Raw genomic sequence first — 12,221 nt, forward strand, 5'->3', positions numbered from 1 at the left:
TTTTGACCAAAGAGGACGCGTGAGAATGAGAACGAGGACACAAGCGCCACATGCCATATGAAGCACGTCTCGTTGCAGCAGGGTGGACGGCCTCTCGCCGATCCACAGATCACCTTTTCAAACAGCCCTTTGTTTCCTCAGCCCTCTGCAGCTGGCAACAATTAGCAGCCAGAACTGGACACAGCAGTCCGGCTCGCCAGTCGCTGCAATTTGTTGCGGGGCTGTGAGAAGCGCACGTTGCTGTCTTTTCTCAAAAATGAGGGCAGAGACAACTTTTCAACCATTAAGGGTTTCAACCAATGCTGCTCAATGCACTTTGAGCCAAAAAAAAATAAAAATTATATATATAAAGAAGTTAGATTGTGAGTTTTCTGCTTGGTCATGCTGGTACAGCTGCATTGATGAGTATAGATTAATGCCAAGTTTCCTCTTGTAAAGACTTGTTGCTAAATTGCAATCAGACCAATCAATTGAAGACCAGCTTGAACCCCTTAAGTCTTTAAGAATGAGTAGTCGCAGGAAAAAAAAAAAAAAATCAATTTGTAATTTACATCAAGCTGATGAGTGTTGAAAACACCGAGAAACAGACAACCTTGAGTATAATTACACTGAAGCCACTCCAGAGCTGAGGCAGGAACATTATTGTGGACTTGATAATCAGGTGTCACACAGAGGAAGTGGTTTTGATTACATTAACAGTAAGCTTAAGCAACAACAACGTTTTAGTACTTTGGCTGCTTATCTGGCTGCAAGTAGAGAAGGGGTATGGGCAATGAATGTCGTTATTCCTAAAACTTTGCTTCCACATTTTATAAAATGTTCATATCTGTTTCAGTATGTCTTGGTGCTCCTTAAGTCACAGACTCAAGCCGTATTCCTCGTCTTGTTAAACTCTTGAATGGGCTTTGCTTCACAATTCTCAAAAGGAGGCCACTTTTGCTTGTACACTTTGCTCCGCAATGCTTTCTCCTTCCACTCAACTTTCCATTAATATGCTGGGAAATAGCACTCAGTATACAACCAGCTTGTTGTTTTGAAACAAAATTGGGTGTTGTTTCATATTCCTCCTAAGAGTGTGGCACCTTTTTCTACCTCACTTTATTCTTCCACTCAACTTTTCATTAATGCGCTTGGCTACAGCACTCTGTAAACATCCAGTTTCTATAACAACAACCTTTTGTGGCTTGTCCTCTTCTTTGTGGAGGGTGTCAGTGTTTGTCTGCAGGACAGATGCGCACTGAGCCCCCTTCACTGTGATCATGTAGGACATAGCATCACACTTCTGTAGTAAAAATCCTTAATTTTGTGTTTTCATTAACTAAAAGCCACAATCATCAAAGAAACTGAGCTGAGAACTGTGAAAATAAGTTAACTCCTGTGTGTTAGGAACCCCAAGTAAACCATCTTAGCATGACCGCAGACACTGACATCTACAGTCTTCATCTTCCCTCTTGGGTGTACAGCCAATCAACTCCATGGAAAATACATGCCACTCCTGGACTGGCTGCTTTTTAAAAAACCAGGCAATAGTGGATCAATTAGAATTTCAGCTTCCTGAGCTGCGTTTTCTTTCAAACGTTTTAAATATGCTCAATGGAAAACATCCACGAGGAGGATTAGAGGCGTTATTTCCATCGTCTATTTAATGTCTCACTTGCTGTCACAAACAAAAGCCATGTATCCACAAAGAGCTTCGTGCAAGGCGCACAGTGCAAAGGCAGCAGAGTCGGAGCGAAAAGTCATAATGAAAAACAGCAGGAGAAAGCGGTGAATGAACAGTCGTGCTTTCGACTTTGTTTTGTTTTCTTGTGGAAACAGAAAGAGGAGGCAGAAAAAGGAGTAGACTCGAAGGGTTAAACGTTGGCAAAAAAAAAAAAAAAAAAGCGAGGACTGGACAAAAGAGCCATTGTAAGGGACAGAAGTGTCCCCGGAAAGGAGGGGAGCCAAAAGAAAGACACCACTGGCTGGTCCCCCAGATCCATTGTAAGCAAAGGGGAGAGCAGCCACGCATGACAGATGTCCCCGGCCATTGTTGCCCCAGCAGCCTCTTCTGCACCTCCTGCTCCGACTCTGGAATTCCACGAGACGGCCTCCGCCTGTGAGAGCCGCTCAACACGCCTTGTCCCTCGCGGCGGGACCAAAATGGCCCCGCCGCGCTGCCGGGTGTGTGCCACGACACGTAAGGTGGCGAAGGGGCAACGCTTTTCTCAAGAGGAGATGACGTTTGTTAAACCGCTTCGTTTCCACTTGTAAGGAATTGAACTTCCCGACACATACTTACACCAACATTAAGGCACACAGACAAACTCTGCCTGAACCCTGCCATCTTCAGCGCTCATTTAACTTAACCTCGAGGCACAGAGGAGAAAGCAAAGTGTTTAGTGGAGCGCAGGTGAAAGCTTTTCGCAGCATAAAGAGTTGAGGTAAGCCGTTTCTCCAAATCAGCTACATGCTGCATTCCCTATTCAGCGGCCTACCATGTGGCAGACCTACAGAGTCGGCTTGTCGGCCTGTCACTCACGGCAACAGTGTGCCAGTGGGAAGTGAGCACAACAATGGCCCTGTCTGGTTAATGGGTGAGAGAAATCACAGACAATCCTCCATTTCAAGGTCTTACTACCGCACTGTCTATTCTCTGTCCCCATACTTCGCTTGGTCTCAAGCACAATCTGCCAACAATCGTTCACTCAGACTCCAATCAGCCACCCCACCCCCGCCCGCCTGTTAACATTCAGTTCAAATACACACACACACACACGCACACACACATGCACGGTTGCATTCCAATGCATACACATGAGGGAGAGAGAGAGAGATCTCTGAAGAGGGTGGAAAATCTGTTTGGAAGCAATGAATGTTTACCAGGTGGATCAATGGACGGCTGTTAAATCATTTAGTGAACTATAACAGTGCAGGGGTGTCGCTCCTGTGTGTGAAGCTCTGCCACCTTTATTACAAACTAAACACTGGATGCTACATAAAACTACCATCTTTGCTATCAGACTGAGACAGCTCCACTGTTCTACGGAAATGAAACAGATCTGACTGCACGTTTACTTTACTTGTTAAACAAAAGATATCGCTGAAAACAAGTCTTCAGAGGAAAAGATGAGTAAAATCTATCCCTTAATCTTATGATTGAGATCGGGCTGATGAAAGCTTGAAGCACTCCTCACTTTTAGATGAGAGCTTCTCGGCCGGTCCTCGGTAGGTTTAATAGCAAATGTTGGGTCATTGTCATGCTTTGCTTCAGCTTTGTTTTGTTTTGTTTTTTACAGATAGTCTCATATTTTCCTGAGGATTGAAGTTGATGCTTCCACCAGCTGCAAGAACCTCCAACAGTTTTTAGGAGCTTTTTTTTTTTTAATGCTCCATTTGGTTTAAGGCCAACATGCCCTCTGCAGTCTTAGTAATGTTTCCAACAAACATTAATCTAGAAGCCATAGTTTGGTCAACATCCTTTCTTCGTCTTCAGGAGCTACTGCCCTGCAGCTTAGATGCATGACTTCTTCAACACATCTGAATCAAATGAGTGGCTTTTTACTCAGAGTCTGCAGACCTGAATCTCTGCTGATGAGGTGAATCCAGTCAGGGATTCATCTAAAAGTCACAGGGTAGTATTTCTCAAGAACTGGACTTGATCACCCTGTCGTAGAGATTAATGGTTTCCTTTCTACACACACGTCCCATAAAAGTTAAACTTTTACTTTTATATCAACAGTAGTAAAAGAGCCTGCTGTAGGTCCTGCGGAGACGCGATAGAGGTTTCAGATAGTTTTTTTTTTTTTTTAGCATCTTGAGGTCTGTTTTCAGGATGAAATTGCACTGACATCCAGACCGAGCCGCGTCTGAATTTAATTGGAATATCTTCCACTTGTAGTTTTTTTTCCTCTACAGTGGTGATCTTTAGACACCTCTTTATACCCCAACACAACCTATAAGCTGCTACAACTATTTCATCTCAGCATGGTTCACTTCCACAGTCAGGAGCTCGCCAAACTCAGTGACTAATGTTTAAACTCAAGGGCACTATTTTGTTTTATAGCTACGATAAGAAGTAAAAATAGACCAATTAATTTCATCAATCTTTATCAGAAAAAGAAACATTCTGTTTTTAGTCACAGTACTGCAGCATTGTCTACATCAAACAGGACTTTCCCTCTGTCTTCAACATCCTGTGAAAAATAAACTGAATGATGAAAATATCTGTAAAGTTGCTTTCTCAGTGGCGTTTTCCAAGGTCAAATCCTATTTAACCTTTTTTTTTCATTCATACAGGTTACTTTGAGTTTGTCTTTTAGGAAATAAGTAGGTTTTCTATCATCTCAAATCTTCATCTCTTAAAAAAAAATCAGATTTAGTTCTGTCGTCTGCTTTCAGCTTTTCATAACTGTGCATCAGTGGGAAAGAAACACTGATTGTACGACAATGTCAAGTGTGTTATGGGTAATGTTGTCAGGGCAAGAACATTAGTGTCATACAAGTTTCCAAACCCACTCATGTCAAGAGCCGTGTTTTGCGTGACGCCTGAGAGCTCAGAGCCAAAACACAAGGTAGGGATCCACCCACAAAGATTATGCATTTTTCCAAACTGGCCTCCATAACCTGGTGGTGTGACCTTCAGTCTGGCAGTGTTGAAAAGCATAACATATGGCTTAGCCTGCCCTATCACTGGACGGGCGCAGATTGGGCCCCTGAATAAAGTCAAATTAATGCATGTAAACATTTAGCCCCCTGCACACTGTGCCGTGATCCCCTGCATGAGCTTAGGTGACCTCAGTCAACATCAATCAGAAAGAATACAATGGGAACAGGCACACATGGGAAAAAAGCGGGGTGGACTGCACTTTTAATAAGCGCACACGGACGGCGTTGTAAGAACAGACGGGCCTGAACACCTGACCGTGTAAGCCGGGTGCTGTGGGCCCTCCAAACCACAAGCGGCAATTATAAGAAACCCTCAGTGCATGAGCTTTAGAGATGAGGGCATAATCTACTTGGACGGATTTAAGCCTAATCTGCCATTTCTGCTCTCCCAACCAAATCACAGTGGGATACGTAGGGTTCACGCAGCGATACGTCGATTTTAAAAGATGGGCACAATGTGAGTAATTCATTGCATAGCCAGGGGACAATTTGCAGGGATTTGAACAGAGTATGTTACAACAAAAATAACCTCGGTGAGTTTTGATCGCTAAAAAGGTCTTTATGCAAACAAAGTGAACGACTAAGCGTGCAACCCTTAACCTCGGTTCTAAAGTTTAGCTCCATTCCCCAGAAACATGCATCAACTAAACAGACACAGAATGGTGTGTTTTGACAGCTGCAGGGGCAGAATTACCCTATTTCTCTGCCTTTCGAGATAAGTACTATCAGCGGAATGAGAAATGTGGCAGCAGGTCACGCCTTCCCCTGCTGTAACATGCTGCAGTTATGTTGTCATCATGAGGTTTCTGTCTGTCACCACAGCAGACCTGCAAACCCACAGACCTAATGATGGTAAACAAACACTAACTCAAAGGATCCTGCTCGGCACTCCTTCAGCAGGAGCAGCCAGGCTCCAAAAAGAAACACTGTCCACATGCGCCTGAACACATGTAACAACATGTGCACATTCACATACGTGGGATTAAACTGCATGGTGTGTATTCGCCAACAGCTGTCAGTTAAAAAAACCTCTGACTTTTAACAACACGGGTCCCTCGTTTTATTACCACTCCTCTCTGCCAAACACTTACAATCCCATTAGCTTTTACAGATTAGCTCTGGTGCAAGCCAGCGCCCCCTTTACTCAGCCACAAACACGCTGGTAGGAACCAGCTAAAAGCAAAGGCGCCAGGTCACAGCAATGGCACTAAGAAAGTCAAAGGAGTCAGTCAGTAAAAGGGAAGTAAAATGCCACATATATTTTACTACGTGTTGTAGTACCAGAGTAGAGTAGTGTTTTGATCCGACTGGATAAATGAAGCAAACTGAACTGCGTCTTGGAGTTTATTTTCAGGCTTACAGCTCACAATACTAATGTTAAAGTTTATGTCAGAATTTTAACAGTATCTTTAAAAAAAAGTCTTACAGAACAGAATGCTAGCAAGTAAAGTTATTCAGAAGATCAGGATTGGTGCATAACATCATATCTACTCATAGCAAAAGTGGTTTTATTTGGTGATTTATCCTGAGCCAGGAGAAATGTCTGAGAGCGGTAGATTAGAGGCCCAACAAACCGACACCATACTGAAGGATTTAAAAGCTTTGCGGGGAGTCCTGTCTGCCTGTGACAAGACCTGTAATTTAAACACCAAAAATTAAACAAAATGCCCTTGAATGTCAACACCTGATATAAGTGTGTAAAATTCAAATGGTTTCATAATCTTGGGTAAAACACATTTCCAACAAAGAGGCTATTTTGTTGTTTGAAGAAATTTGTTGTCTTCCACTATGTTTGCTTTGACAGAGTTCCTGCACATAAAAGCGTTCACTCCCGTATATCACACTACATTACCATCTAGAATGAATATTTAGTTTTAACCGGGTAACTCAAAAGCCTCTTTTTACTCACCTTGAAGAACAACAAAAAGGCAGATTGTGATTCATCTATGTTTGATACTTTCAGGATTTTTACACTTTTTGGCATTTAGGTTTGGCCTTTTAGAGACTAAATTAATAAATTTCTTTACTTACAATAATAGCAAAGGGTTATGATGTGGTTCGAGTCAGTCACTGGCTCCTTATGGTTTGAAACCACAGTTGTCCAAAAGCATTCTCCAAAACAGAAAAGTGACTTTTTCAGCTGCTCCAGTAATACAGCCTGACTTTTGCAGCCTGCCACACCTCATTCTCCCTCAGCAGAGAAATTGTCAGCATTCATAATGGAGAGCATTGTTAGTATTTTGGACTTTCTGAAGACCTTTAAAAGACAATATAACAACAACTTTTTCATTTTGTCTTACATATAACTGAAAGGCAAGTGGTAACAGATGCAATATTTGCCATAAAACAGCTACATCTTGTTCTAATATTTAAGAATGGTATTGAGTAATGTATCTCAAAGTTTTCTAAAGGTAATGCAACATTTTTCTCTAAGAATTTCTTTTGTTTCTTCACATATTTTCTGTGCAGCGATTTACCATTTTCAGAGGAATGTTTTTCTGTCTTTTAAAAGGGACTTAACTTTGACCCATGAATCCTTCAGATGTAAAACATTTACAGGTTAAACCAGTGTTGTGTCTATACATAACAGGCAACTTAGCCAAGTTTGAAATCTAATCTTTAGGTACTTTCTTACTGGAAACCTGACACAAAGACAGTTTGTTTTCAATTTCTAGGTCAACTCACCCCTTTGCAGCTCCATTTTGAACTCGCATGTTTCCATTTTGGCACTTTCTACAACCATTTAACTCCAAAAAACATAAACATGCCTATAATTTTATTATATAAATAACATGTTTTCTGTATATTTCTAGGACTTCCATCTCTTTAAAGTTAGCACTTTCTTCAAAATCTTGATTTATTGAGAAAATATCTTGAGTTTAATCATTCTGTAATCAAATTAAAAATGAAGTAATTAGTTTAATGGTTCGAAAAATGTGATAAGTTATAAATGCATGTCTTTGGTTCTGATAATTACAAGACTGTAAAAGCCTAATGCATTAATGATGATGACAAAAAGAATGAAAAAACTAGGTGATGGTTTAAAAAAATGTTTTTATTTTGTTAAATACATCAAATTAATTTTAAAAATCTGTCTGAAAGTTATTCATTCAAGTTTTAACCTAATTCAAGAACACTGTTAATCTGTTATAAATTATCTTTTTAGGAGTGACGCTTCTTCTTTGGTGCCCCCTTTGCTTATTTTTAATGCACAGATTGCACAATATGATGTCAAAGCCAGGTATAAAAAAAAACTGGGCTGAAAATGGTGGAAAGGAAAAGAAAATCTATAGAGAAATCTTCAGAAAGTCTGAAGGACTGTTCATTACCACCTTCACTCATTACACAAAGATCTGGTTTCTAAAACAACAAAAAATGGAGAAATTTGGAGTGATAAGAAAAACGTCCAGAACAGTTGAAGTTGTTTTGCAGGGCTCCTTTTTGGGTTTCCATTCTCCCCACCCCCATCCCAGCTCTGTCTCCCCTGTGGACTGTGGACAGGCGTCTTTGCCCCGAGTATACTCACTGGAGCACAAGGCCCTGCAAGAATGAATCCCATTCAACAGCCTGCCTCCAGATGCTTCCCAAAACAGTCCTCCAGGCTAAAGCGGGGAGCAGAAGTGGGGACAGAGAGCAGGAAAGGGGAGATAGGAATCTGATAGCCTGTCATTAACTGCCCAAATAAAGCAAAGGGGAAAACTCAGGGTAAAACCACGGCCCTCAGACGTGATGTTTATGGGTGGATAGCCTTATTGTTTCGTCTCCTGTGGTGTGTCAAAGATCTGTTTTGGTCACCGGGGAAGGTGTTTGTTGCTACAGATAAACTGCCTAATGTGTAGCATCCACTGTGAATCACACAAAAACCTCACACGAGTCACAGTGTGAGAGTTTCTTCTCAATGTGAACCCAACTCATACCTCATGCATCATCCACCTTCACACAAAGCACTCTTTTACTTTCATTCTTTTTCTTTTTTTTTTTTTTTTGCTTCTGATCAAGTAGGAAAATAACAGACTTCAATATAAACTGTGCAGAGTGATGACAAAAACCGTGAGGCTACAGAAAAAGAACGGATGCTGCACCCAGGAAACACTCAAATCACCAACACACCCATGATTTTATATGTGACAGAAGAGAACACATCATTGCAATATTAATATATCAATCACCACCAAGTTATAAAGCAGCTGCACAGAGAACAGCCCCATAAACATGACCCCGTCTATAGCTGTGTGTACAGCCTGAGCTGAAGCTCCTTTCTCCTCTCTTGCCCCTGAAATATCTTGAATATAGACTTAAACATTTATACTCCCACTGGTAATGCAGCCAATGTATAAGGGGAGAGGCCAGGGGTGTAAAGTCCTCCAAGATTCAGCCACAGTTCCTATGAATACTATATAACGTAACAGACATTTATTAACAGACCATCCTGGTCAAACATAATTCAGATATAGTTATCTGTTTTTCTAAGGCCTGCTCAAACCAATATTTACACAACTACAGATTAGCAAATAATTCATTTCATATTTCCAGGTTAGGAGTTTAGGAAGAGCTGGAGCATTTGGCTCACTCCGTACAGCTCAAGAATCATAAATTTCAACAAAGGTAATCTGAGGCTGTCTCCAGCATGTTGAAATCACTTAAAACTGTATTTAACAGGAGGAAGCATGTAACACCAGCATTAAACAACTGGTTTAACTGGAAGTAGTAGCACCTATTTACCACGAGTGAACCAAAAGATGGTAATAGCTCCTGTGGTCAAGTCTGACACCTGGTGGTCAGAGCCAGCAAGTGAAATTTGTAAAAGTCACATCTGCGGCAGAATAGAGACGTTTTTGTCTTTAAATAGATCATTTCAATCCACGTGGTCTCCTTTTATCAACTCATTTGTCTACAAATTAATTTAAATTTTCTGAGCCCCAGACAGTTTATTCTGGTGAGAATTTAATTTGTCTCCTAAATGTTAAGAAATTACAAGTTTAACCTTGCAGACTGTGTTCTTGTTCACTTTAAATTCTTATACAGATGCCATATAAGACAAATATGATGTAATTAATATTTGTATTTAAAAATATAGTCAATCCATCACAGAAAGAGACACAAATGTCTGAGTATTAATGTCTGACGTATGCAGAGCCCTGCATAAAGTTTTTGCTGTAGCAAAAAAGCAAACATTCATAACTTAATATAGTTAGATTTAAAACAAACAGCAACATTTGCTACATTACTGTTGCTAAAATCAACTATTTCATGCAGTCATGACAACGACTAACTAATACAAAAATGTTTTCCCATACTAAAGATAAATTAATAATCAATTGCTTCGCAGTCAAATATAATTTAATTTCTTTTCAGGTAATTTTGTTTTTCAGGGGTTTTGTGGCAATAGTGGGATTTAGTCACTTATCAGACAAGAACTGGGCAGAGAGAGAAGCTGAAGACATACAACAATGTTCCCAGATTCAGAGTTTGAACCATAATCAATGACTAACAGCTAGTGAATATGGACGGTTTATTAATCTGATAATCAACTTTTTGTGTAGCAGCAGCTGCAACGTCTCGGACTCTATTCAAAAAGGTGAACTGTTTTTCTGACAGGAACTCTCTCATTTAAAACGGCCCATGATTTGTTTTAAATGTCAGGTTCGTTCATTTTTATTTGTTTGGTATTTTCATCGGGTTGCCTTTTTCATTTAGATTGATGATAATGTTGTTCTTTAGTGTTGCCCAATAATTGTCCACAGATACATATTCTCCTAGGAAAGCCGGAATCTCACTTCTTTTTAAATATTGAAGTATGATGGATTTTGGATTGAATGAGAGCTTTGTAGATTTTCAAAGATTACAACTTAGCCATTCCCCAATATTTGTGCACACTGAAAGGTGTGCACAAATATTGTGCTGGAAATCATAAAATTTGAAACTGGGAAATGTTTAATTTCAAAACATTAATTGTGTTTGTGTAAATGCACAGCAAAAACGATTGAGTGCTCTCTAATATGTTTTTTAACTTCACCTGTATTATCAAAATAAATATCAGCAAATGCACTACTTTACCAATGACATATATTACGATATTTTACGGCATCATAAGATTGTAATCTTCACTGTCAAATCCTTTAAACTATACATTACAGACCAACAAATGACCTTTCCATTTCCATTAGAGTCCGATCATTAATCGGTGCTGCACAGGTATAAACTAAAAGGTCAACTCGAAGCAGTTTAAACTTACATGAGTCTGTGGTGTGAGATGAAGGTTTGATAGTCATCATTTGTCCTCTGGTGAACCTCCTCACTTCTCAACGAACTCTGAAACCATCCAGGAAGAGAAGTCCAATCTGGTGATAGGAAAGGAGGTCCAGTTACGCCCCAAGGACTTCTGTCTACTTAAACCTCACCTACATAATGAAATAAAAAGTACAAGCTAGTACACGATAAATACTTACTGAGTTGAAAATGTCTGCAGTGTATGAACACCAGCTTCAAATTAATGGTCTTCAAAAATAATCCTGAGAGTCAAAATAGAGAGTCATAATATAGAGAGTCACTTCGACGCTACTGCATGTGTTGTGTGGACTTGGCGTTGGGGGACACTCCAGGAGTGCGACTGGCCCTTATATTATTCTAGTAAATACAAATATTAACAAAATTCCATGTAAGTTAAATAGAAAAATATTAATTTATGAAGATGAGATTAATTTAGTTTATAAATAGATCTCAAGTATTAATAAGGTTTTCACATATTTTTTTGGACATTTTGATTTGTTCCAATTGTTGACTTCCCAAAGGCTGCGCGGTCCAGATTGTTGGTACAGTGTTTTAGGCAACTATATGTGACTGATTAATTTTTAGATTTTAGCTCCAAATGTTAAATCTCGGGGGTAATTTCATTCTTCTCTCACACCTCCAGCTCAGATCCCGCCGGGTAAGGCGGTGAGGATGCCGAGGTGAGAGCGAACCGGAAGTAGGGTGTGTCTGCGTTTCTCTGGTGACTGTGGCTGCACCGTTTCTTTATATCAAAATTATGGAGACTTTCTTACCCGCAGCGGAGGGACTGACTGTATTTTCCGCTTCCTGTCTGTAGCGCTGCGTGCAGTCATACGGTGCTGGAGGCTGCAGAACCATGAACTCATTCAGAACTTGTTTCTGTGGCCAAACCATTTCTGTGTTTGGGGCGGGGCGTGAAGAGGGTCCTTCACTCACAACTGCAAGGACAATTGATAGTAAAATAAATAAATAAATAAATAACATTGGGGGTCGGGGGGGTAACTTAAATATCATGACTCCATTTTTCTTTACAAACAGGTCTATTTTGAAAAATATATATGGGTCATTCTATAATTGCAGATACATTTGATGTCCAGAGTCATTATTTTTGGTCTGGTATATTAAAATATTTCAATTTTTAAATGTTTTCGTAATTTATTACTCATTTTAATGGATCATAATATTTAACAAGTAAAAACATTTAAGTAAATACATTTAAAATTGTTTTATATAGCTGAAAAACCAAGATTTCTTGTCGTCCGAGTTGGGTACTGTCTTTTTTATTAACCTGAAAAATGATGCAA

Source organism: Poecilia mexicana, unplaced genomic scaffold, assembly GCF_051168715.1.
Source record: "Poecilia mexicana isolate PSO_F unplaced genomic scaffold, ASM5116871v1 scaffold_7, whole genome shotgun sequence".
In the NCBI taxonomy this organism is placed as follows: Eukaryota; Metazoa; Chordata; class Actinopteri; order Cyprinodontiformes; family Poeciliidae; genus Poecilia; species Poecilia mexicana.